Source organism: Amblyomma maculatum, chromosome 8 (genome assembly GCF_055883805.1).
Source record: "Amblyomma maculatum isolate TAMU_Amacu chromosome 8, ASM5588380v1, whole genome shotgun sequence".
NCBI classification, from domain to species: Eukaryota; Metazoa; Arthropoda; class Arachnida; order Ixodida; family Ixodidae; genus Amblyomma; species Amblyomma maculatum.
The window spans coordinates 88309258-88320182 of record NC_139351.1 but is presented as its reverse complement, the minus strand read 5'-3'; the positions used below and the strand labels follow the sequence as shown (position 1 = coordinate 88320182).

General features: G+C 43.8%; 1 long non-coding RNA gene across 1 annotated transcript; it reads right to left on the bottom strand.

The window, feature by feature from the left end:
* Window positions 1-1186: 1186 nt before the first annotated feature.
* On the bottom strand, window positions 1187-3492 carry LOC146181713 (uncharacterized). Its single transcript, XR_014700016.1, has 4 exons — window positions 3256-3492; window positions 3096-3175; window positions 1878-2064; window positions 1187-1244 (listed from the first exon to the last, which is right to left on the bottom strand). It is a non-coding gene; the product is annotated as an uncharacterized LOC146181713 (long non-coding RNA).
* Window positions 3493-10925: the final 7433 nt, after the last annotated feature.

Below are 10925 nucleotides of genomic sequence, written 5' to 3'. Positions count from 1 at the left end.
GACGTTCATTGTTTGTAGTTCTATATTGTGACGTTCATTGTCTGTAGTTCTGTATTTTGACGTTTTGTAGTCGGTTGTTCTATACTGTGACGGCATGCATTCTGATGTCCCGCAATCTGACATTCCGTACTCTGATGTTCTGTAGTCCGAGGGCGCATGTTCATTTCACATACTGTTGTGACATTCTTCTCTCCTATTGTGAGAATATTCACACGTGCAAAATGCAACCACAGCCAAGTGGGAAAAATTAGTCTCATGGGATCATAGTCATTAATTGGGCTATTTTGCAGGCATAGACCTAGCAGCTCTGCACAAAAAAAGTGTGCAAGCATGCCGAAGACATGCGAAACAACACCTGTGAGAAGCCGCCTTTATTTGGAATCCATAAAGCTGTATTTCCAAAAGGCGCTTGGACGGGAACACCTGAATGACAAAAAGATGCAGATTTCAATTAAACACCTATTTAAAATGCATTTTTAAACAAAAAAAAAGTGGTTTCGATGAAGAAAAATTGATGCTGGTTATTTTGAAGGTAACTGAAAAATGAAAGAATTATTTTGTGGTTTTCCATAGACATTGGCAATGGAGAATGTTGTAGTGACAGGCACAAGAATATTTTAAACCTCATTGTGCTCATTATGTGGACCGGAAATGGACAACACAAGGCCATTTTTTATTACCATTTTATCAAATCATAGCCCGTCTCTCCTACATAAAGCCCACAACTCTAACGTAAGTGGTAGAATGCCAAAGTAGTAAGCCTTCATATCGAGCAATAAATAAATGTTTAAAGAGTTTAACAAGGCTCATTTAAAATGACTGAAAGATTATACGTGTTTAGCCTAACCATTACTGCACACAGATATCCTCAGGACAGCCAGTATGTAATGCCCTTATAACTGTGGCCCATGCAAATCTTTCTCTGCTAGAAAAATCTCCTGAAATTGCAATAGCTTTTATTGCCTACTATAAGCCTATAAGCTTTTATGTTAGAGAACTGAGCAACATGTGACACCCGCTGATTAGCTACACCTTGAAAGCAATCATAACTCCGCTGCAAAAAAAAAAAAAAAAGAAATCCTGTGCATACATTACTCTGTCACCCACCGGAAGGAATACACTATAAATCTTACCCTAGAGAAAAAGGCGCAGACATTTCTGTGCCAGGTACTGCGGCATCATCTTTTAGCGCTTGACCACATCTTCTTCGCTGCAGCTCACCTCCTTCAGCAATAGCCAGGTGTCTGCACAAATAAAATCATTAATTATTTTCTATTCAATCATTCATTTGATTTTGCAAAAACGACAAAATCACAATTTGGATGAAAACTTTACATATTTTCCAGAAAATTATTGCTCAGCTGGAAGCATTGCTTTACTACTGAAATACTGGTTAGCATAAAATAGAACATTGCTAGGGTTAGCATGCTGAAATACAACTACTGCTCTGACCATGGTCAAGCAACTGCTGTATACATTTCCAAACGAGCAACACATGTTGTTTAGTGTTGTTAAATTTTGCAGCAAATATGGCTTATTTTTTCGTGCTAGCCAAGTTTAGCTATGAAAGTGACTCAAAACTGCTAGCATAATTGTTGCTGCCTAACAACCAACACGCACATTGAGCCAGTCATCCATTGAGAATGATTAAAACCGTTTTGTGTGATCTCATCAGCCTTCCCCTGCACTGTATTTCAAACAGCAGCCATGCTCCTTAAGCAGCATGGTTTGCAGCTTGTTGATAGCCACAGTTAAACCATCACCAGCTTCAGTTTCTGAAATACCAAAAACAATACAATTACAATTATATTGTATACAGCCACCAGAAAACCAAATGAAATCTCTTCTGCAGTTCATGGAAAGATGTTTTCGTTTACCTGACAACTGATGCCACTCCAAAAGGGTAAGGTGGAGGGAACACTCTTGAGATGGCTCTGCTACGAAGGCTTCCTGTCACGCTCCTTGTACTTCAGTCCCCCCGAGGTAAACGGACATCAGCTTGCAGAAGTCGGAATCCGATCGGAGACTGAATTGGTTCATACAATTTCCATGGCCAAGGTGGACCTGTAAAAACACGAAGGTAAATGTAATTGATGTGGCTGATTCTTTAAATAAATAAGACTATGCATCATTCAAAAGAAGCACACATTTTGTTATAGTTGTTGAAGAGACAAAAGTACTTGACTAGATAAAGTTTGAAGCAACCAAGTGCAAGTTATTTAGAATATACTTTAATCGTGAATCAACGGAAACGCGAAACGGCGACGACGCTCTGTGTATACTGGTATAGTACACCGCAAACTATTTGCATATGCAGGTCACAATTGCAAGAATTGAAGTGTTTTGCGATAGCATGCCATAAAATTGATTTACACTTGCGCTATAAGAGTATACTAACTTGACCTTTTATTTATTTATTTTTTGTTGCGATTATACATTCGTAGAATCCTTGCCCATTCACCATTATTCGTACAAAGCGAGAAATTTACGCGGAAATGCACAATCACGATGCAACACTGCAAAAAAAAAAAAAAAAATATGAGAGAGAGAGAGAGAGAGCGCGTGCGAATAGAACGGCAGTAACGTATGCTTCGCGTTCATGCTGTTAGCTGATTGTGCATGCGATTGCTAGGAAGGAGCAAAATTTTCTATTTCGGCAGGTCGGAGTGACGAGCCAATCGACACATGCATTTCTGTTCGCGCGAAGGCTTCGCGCGATGTGTGTCGTCGTCGCGTTCGCGTGAGTTTTCGCGTACATGTAGCTCAGCCAAAGAAGCGCGTTTCGCGATAAGCATGAACAAAAATACAGAATCGATCCGTGCTCTACAAGGCGTTATCATTGAAGATCTGAAAGGTTGGCGACAATATTTTGACACATAGCACAGCTCGAGTTCTCCAGACAAGACTAATAACGCCCGTACTTGGCTGCTGCTCGCGAACTGTAGTCTGGCGCCTTTGTGCTTTTCATGCTAGGAGGCTAGAGGCAGTGCTCAAGATCAAGGTGGTTGCTTAGGGTAAGAGTGAGGGTTTAGAAACTTCATCCGTCATCGTAGCTACTAAAAGTAGAAAAGAAAGACAAACATCACATTACGTACCTTCTTCCGCGCATCACGCTCGTCATGGCGTTTCCGGTTCAGCCTGCTAAGCTCCCTGCTCCGTCCCTCCATTTCTTCGTCTGCGGTTAAGTGCAGCGTTACGATTCATTTCACGCTTCAGAATACAATTCAAAACACATCGTAGCAAAGAGACGCTTACCTGTAATATCAAAATATATGTGCAATGTGGTGGGCGCCGCGCGGATTTTCTTCGCCTTCCCAAAATCTTCAACATCGTTCTGTCGAAGTTTCCAATGTCCCGCGGTGAGGACTTTCGCACTGTGTCTTCTCAGATGATATAGCACTTGTGCTCGTTCTCGTGTTAAATGAGTACGAACAGAAACGTCGCAGATCAGCATAAAGTCACCGAAGGAGAAAGACTGCACGGGCAGCACTGGCGTGATCCGCGAGACGAACAACGCGGCATCTTGCTAACTTGAGTGGACGAGGAGGAAGCGGAGAAAGAAACAAAAAAGGGAGGGAGGGGGGGGGGGGGTGGCTGTGGACTGCCGGCGGAAACGACACTGACACTGTAAGCGTGCGGATAGTGGGAGAAGGAAGAGGGGAGGAGAAAGAAGAGAATGCAGATGGTCGCTCGCGTCCCGCTGCCGCCAACGCGGCATCCATCTTGGCCAACTGGTTTTTCGTGGAGAGGGAAGAGAGCTATGAAGGGTGGAGGGGAAATGGCTGCCTTGCACTCCCAGCAACAGAAGAAGACAGGGAAGCCTCCCCCGGGCTTGTGACAATGGGAGCCGGGCACGGGCGCAACAGGCTCTCTCATGGTCGGATTCGAGAGCGGCGGCGGCGGCTCTACTGGCGGCCCATACACACTTAGCTAGCGCTGGTGAATTGTGACACATTCGAGAATATTTTCTTCCGGAGTGAATGGAGTTAAAATTGTTGTACTTTAATTATCGTAAGGAGCACGAAAGAATTGTGAAAAAGGCTAAGCTTCGCTTCTGAATACGCAATTCACTTTTATCGGGGTCTTTAAATATCACATCGTGAATGAGCTCTATTTGGAAGGTCTTATTTGTGCTTCTTTTTACTATTGCAATCATGATGCATCGCCAAGTAAACAATTCAACATATTTTAGGCAGTTGGAAATAGTTAGGCAAGCAAAATGAGGAAGTAAAAATTGATGTTTGTCGGTAACATACACCTGTGTTGCCTTAAATCATTGAGCCGTGCATGCTCAGCCATCCTTTTATAAAGCACAAATTCCTGCGGTAATTTCGCTTGACTCGCTCGATGCCTTTATTTAATCACGCGATTTTTCTAACTACTGTCAATTTTACTGCGCGTGCATTTCAGGGAATTTTGCCTTTTTCCAGATGAGGGTTCATTTTTGTTCGCGTAACATCCACATACACACAGCCGCTGAAGAGCAGGGACATAATGCAATTGTAAAGACCAAATTCGATGCGGTGTCCTTATGTACGCGAAGCAGCACAGGTAACTACATGCTGCACTGTCACGTTTTTTCTCGTGTTTAGCAGCGGCCTCCGTCACACGATTATGAGGCCAGTTTCACTTTTTGGGCAGCACGTATCTACTATCAGGAGCTTGTAAATTCTGCCGCTGGTATTGCGGTGAAGGGGCGTCACTAAACCTTCGGAATGACAGGTGCACAGCTCAGATATAAATCAAAATCAGCCACGCCTTTGCAGCACTTGTACGCAAACGTTATGTTATCGCCTGTGGTGCTAGCGCACATTCGTCTTCAACGTTTTTCTCACCGTTCGTGATGTACACTTTCATCTCATAACTGGCGAAAGCTTCTACTCACCATTCTAATGGAACCTTACTTCCAACATACCGACGCTTCAATCGATATTTTTATGCGGGAAGTTTCCTCAGTTTAACATTTTGGTAAAAGGGGCCGGGTGGTTTTCTTTGACATGGATTTTGAGGTAAAACTTCGTAGTGTGCTTTTTTAACAATATCAAACACTTCGAATTCAGCGTGCAACATCGTGATGTAGGCAAACGAATTTGACAAGAGAGCAAGATGAACTGTAGAGAACACCCGCTTATGATTCAAGGTGGTTGGAACCTACATTCACGGGAGCTCAGAACGATTCCCAAAAGGAGTCCCAGCAGAATTCAACATGCGGGAAAAATAAAGGAAAAACCCTGCTCACCGAAACTCATCGCAGTGCACAAGGTCATTCAACAACATGGACGAAATTATGTCTACACAACGCCGGGATGAAAACAGCCTCAGCTGTTACAATTATCGATCTTTGCATCATTTACCTATGGGAATTAGCCTAGGGGAGTGTGCATAGAAGAGAAGGCGTATTCATCGGCTTCTGTACCGACCAAGTCAGCAATGATTTAGTGCTGACCTTTAACGACAGGAGGTCATTGACCACCACAGCCTGCCAGGACTCTTAGTGATTTCCGGCGTAATGATTTTTACTTGCTAATCTTAAGGAAGCGAATCGTTTCATCTGTAAATTCAAGAAAATCGAATTTTCACCGCCTACTTTATCCTGCCTCCGCAGTACCTACAAGATGCTGGTATGCAATATTATAAGCTTTATACCTCATTGAAATCAAAAAGGAAGAGGCTTTTTATTTCCCTTTCTTTCTTTCTTTCTTTCTTTCTTTCTTTCTTTCTTTCTTTCTTTCTTTCTTTCTTTCTTTCTTTCTTTCTTTCTTTCTTCCTTTCTTTCTTTCTTTCTTTCTTTCTTTCTTTCTTTCTTTCTTTCTTTCTTTCTTTCTTTCTTTCTTTCTTTCTTTCTTTCTTTCTGCTAACTCTTAAATTGTCAAAAAGGGTCTCAGTATTGCTGTGCTTAGGAGGTCCCCCTTCAGGTCATGCTGCAATTAAATCCACCGAAGTTTAAATTGACGACTGGGAATGTGGAAAACAAATGCTATCGCGTTATTATTTCTAGTGACTGAGACCGAAAAGAAATTCGTTAAGACTATGAGTTAGCGTCCGTCCTATTTAATTTCGGCGCTAGTTCCCGCCTAGCAGCAGCCATCCTTTTATCACGCGCATCTCGGTTATCTCGACCTTAGATCTCGATCGCGATGTTCGTCTGAGGCCATCCGCCAGCCGGGAGCATGTGCGCGTCCAGAGGAATCGGACTCCCTCCCTCTGTACCCGGCGCCGTTTAGGCTTTTTTTTTTTTTTTTTTTTTTTTTTTAGCGTGTGGTGTTTTTGAACGTTCGCGCGTAGCGTCTGCAGTGGCGATAGTGTGAGCTTAATAACTAGTTGAAAGTGTGCACTGCGCCAGCGAAGTGTTGTGAAACTGCGATCCTTTCGAGTGAAGTGCGTCAATGAAAGAGTTTGTATTCTGTATTTTGTAATTTACTTTTTTGTTAAAAAGTTCATAATTCTTTTACAGTCTGTTTTTTCCGCCGTCATGTATATTCTTTAAAACCCTCTTTTTTGCAACAATCGATTCTGCAGTACTTCGGAAGCCGCACCACTCCTACTTTTGTGGGCTATGCCAATGACTCAATCAAACAACAAACCGGAGTGATAATTCTCTTCCTGGGGCAGGACTGTCACAAAGGTCTTTACAGGAAGGTAAATTTATATCAGATTCCGCTAGACCACTGCTCCCGACACATCAGAGCCCTTTGACTGACTGTGGCCTGAATGTGATCAACAGCATAACTGTAAGCTATGGCAATCTTATAATGGGGGAGCTGTATTAGGAGGCACGTGAACGATCTATTTCGCCTAAGGGTACCCGAGAAAAGCAATAAGTTAAGTTATTGCCTGAGGCTGAATTTTCATCACACGTTGCCTTGATCTTGTTGGGCGATCGTTTGTTCAACAACATTTATTTTCGCATGGGCTACGCGTATCTAAAGATTCATTCTCAGGGCGACCATGATGAAGGCACAGCAGAACTTCTACATAGTGTAGCGACCATTTCATCAACCTTGCTCACAGCGATTTTATATATCTGGAAATTTGATTTCTTCCATGCCTTAGTTATAACTCTCCTTTTCTCTTCTTCCATCTTTATTTCGCTTTTTTTTTTTTTTCTTCAGCCTAGTTCGCTCGAGCTCCGGCCAGTTTTTCTACTGCCCACTTTACCAGTAACGCTGCTTGTCGTTTAACCCCACTCACCTTTGTGGGGGTGCCCAGGTAAAGAAAATACACAGCAGAAAACAGCTTTGTCTGCCGCCCCGCAACTATCCTTTTCCTTTCCTTTCTGGGGCCATCAGTCCCCTTCCATGTCCCTACCTCGTTTGTCACGTTCCCCAGCCTTCACTCGGCCGGCAGCGTCTTTTGCTTAGTGCCGCCGTCGACGCTCGTTTTGAGCAGGCCCGGAGTGTCGGGTCGGCGGGTATCTTGTGCCATTGACCACCGTGTCTGTACAGGTTTTTGGCCATTTGGCTCATTTTAAAGTTTTTCTCCTTTTTTGCTCTTTTCAGCCACCTTTTATCCTTCAAATTTTGCTCTATGCGGAATAAGCGATCAGGTTTTAGTCGGCGCATTTTGGGTCTTCTCCTGATTGCTTCGTTTGAACAAGCGGACTTTTTTTCTTTTTTTACTTTGATGCACCGCTTAAAAGGTCCTTATTTTCTTCAGAGTGCCCCGCAGACGACCGTGTCGCCTTGCTGTCTTGCAGTCCTGTCTCGTACCTCCCTGCCAGCAGTAAACGTGGCTTGGAATGCCGGTAGCTATTTTTTTTTTCCTATTTGAGCTGCCTCTTCTAAGCAAATATTGTAAACGCGCGAGACGTACAGCGATGGGTGCGCACACAGCCACCGCGTCACATGTACTTCATGCAGTTGTGGTCCTTGAGATTTGATGGTTCATGGATCCATTGAGCTGTGCCGTCGAACGGTTTCTGACACAAGAGGCTAAACGCGCGCTTCTATGAGTTCGCCTAGCATTGTTCGCAAATGTCGCAAATGGCCTTTGGACGTGAGCGCGTATGAGAGTTAGGGATGACTCGCAGATAGAGATAAAGCGATTAAGACACCCTCGCTGCTCTATTGAGTGTTTCATTTTCACGCCGTGTGGGCAAGGGTGAAATGCATCGCGTACGTGCACTTAATGCTAATTTAATACGAATCCATAGTGTAATTTGTGCTTCGTGCTGTTTAGGGATGTAATTTCGTTACGAGATATGTGGTGCTAGGCGCTGCCTCTGGGTGGTCTATCTTCCTTGCATGCTTTCTTGTCTCTTGCATGCTGGTTGTTTCTCGTAGCGAGTAGTTTAATTTTTTCTTTCAGAATGCCGAGGTCTGCTGCCTCAACCGGCAGCGTCTCGTTGCGTGACGGATGATGATGTTAGTCAAATTTAGTGCCGTTTCTGCTGCCCTATCGATCATGGTTCGCTTTCGCCGAGTGCTAAAATCTTCGACGATCATTCATTACACCTTAATCCTAATTGACTTCTTCATATCAATACATCGTTTTATTATTTGGCCATAAAGAAAGTGTCTGACAGCGCAGTCGCGAAGTCCAATCAAATCTGAGGCTCTGAACCGATATAAAGATGCAATATCGAATCATTTTAAGTCAAAACAGACAGAGAAGGGTCCAGACAGTAAATTCGACCGAAAATGTCATAATTGTAACATCAGCGTGGTTCGACGAACACGGTAAGGTGAAGGAGCAAGCGGTTCAACGTTTTCACAGCCCCGCATGTAACCATCACACGCACTGCCTGTCGCGAGGCCGTAGTTAACTATTAAATAGTACAAAAACAAATCGACTTTTGCCAGCCATGGTATCTGCCATCAAATGCAGCGGCGCCCGAGCTGCGGTAAGGAATAGAAAGGACAACGAGGACAGGGATCGGAAATAAAAGAAGGGACATACGAAAGAAAGGACAGGGCAGGTTATAATGGTATAAAATCAGTCAGTCACGTCGAAAGTGTACAATAGCATGATGCCCGCCGCCCATTGTCTCAACTTATCAAAGCTTGCCAATACGGATAGGTATCAAATGGCGGCACAGCACCGCCACAAACGCCACACAGGCTGCCGCATACAAGGAACACTCAGCCGGAGCGAAGACCCATCCTCTCTCCTAGCAGCGAAGAGACCTATCCAGCCATCTGGTCGGAAGGGGAAGTGGGGGGAGGCGTGCGCGTGAGAGGGGCGGAAACCGGTTGCTGGCCAGTTCCCGAATCCGATCCTCCAGAGAAGCGGTTTGCCTGCAAGCACTCCCAAACGCAGTTTGCAAAACTTGTCTCTTCGTCCCGTTGTCCACCGCGGAGGAATGGGTGTCTTGTAGCGAGCTAATGCGTGTAGGTGGGCAGGCTACAGTGGAAAATCAATTCCCTTCAAACGCCGTACCATTATCGTACTGAAATTAGCGTGTCCTTCTACCGCACTAAAATATACAGAAAGCCCCATTTTTCCCTGAGACTGCCCGTGCATCTGCCGTGTGTGTAGCGTCGGTCCCGCCGAGCTGGGCGCGAGCCAGCAAGGACTGCGCGCGAGTGCTGGAGACGTGCGGGGAAGTTACTTGTGCAAGCATATGCCGTCCTCGTTTTTGGCCAAGAACGTGTGATATCAGGTTGCTCCACGAGAGTCAAATCTTTTGTTGTGCATAAAGGATGGAATTTATCATCGACGTGAGAACAAGGATAGATCATTTGAAGAGATCGCTACAAATTTGGAAGCAGATTTCACAGGTGAGAAAGATTTATTCATCCGGTTGTCTTAAGGATTGAGATAAAAGAGAAGTAGCTTTGCGATTGTTCCTGTGAAACTTATTCGCACTCATCGAGAAGCTAATCCCTGCATGGAACGAAACATGAGTGTTGCGGTCGCGACTGCGCCGGCAATCGCCCGTGATGCTACTTGATGTGCGCGCGAATGGCGCAATTAGCGGTATGCATGCACGGCAGCAGATAGACACTCAAGGCGCGCTCTGTTTTGGCACAATGAGTTGATTTTAAGGTTGTTCGAAGGCGGCTGAGGGCAGAGAGGTAGTCGCGCAGAAAAAAAAAATACGGCTGGTAAAAAATTAGCCTCTACATGGAACTGTCTGTAACACTGTTCAGTGTTTTATTACGAATTTTGTATTTTGAACTGAAATAAACATGTTGATACGCAACAAAGAAAAACCTAATGTTTTATTTGGGACAAGAAAAATATGGGCGGTTCTACACGCGCGAAAAAAAAAATTGCTTGCCACTGCAGAACACATTATAGAATTTTTCTTGTAACCTCGCTACCTGACCCCGCTATTACCTACATACCTTGGGTTGTCGCGACAATTACGTCAGAAGGTTGTGTTACGTTAGAACATTTTGTTGTTGCGACAGAACGTTGTGATGGTACGTCAAAACATTGTGTTGTCTGCGGCGACATCACAAAGTTTTGTTGTCGCAACAGACAGAACGTTGTGTCGTTACGTCAAAACTTTCCGTTGTCTGTTGCGACAACACAAAGTTTTGACGTAACAACGCAACGTTCTGTCGCAACAACAAAACGCTCTGACGTAACAACACAACGTTCTGTTGTTACAACACAATGTTTTGTCGTAACGACACAAAGTTCTGACGTAACAACAAAAGTTCTGTTGTCGCGACAGAAATATCTGTAGTAACATCAAACATTTCTGTAGCGCGATAGAAATTTCTGTAGTACTACAGAAATTTCTGTCGTCTTTTTCGACTGGGTTCATTTCTTTCAGTTATATCAATGGAGTAATTGAGCAATTACACACATAAATTTTGTTATTTAACATCATCAAGCAATGGCTTTTCATTTTTGAAAATTTTGATACTTTCCAACCCCCGCCTCCTGATTCCATTCTTAATGTTTCAGTTCTTTAATTCATTATACAATTAAAATGATTTCATTAACTCATCATTGCCTATCAGACGCCAACC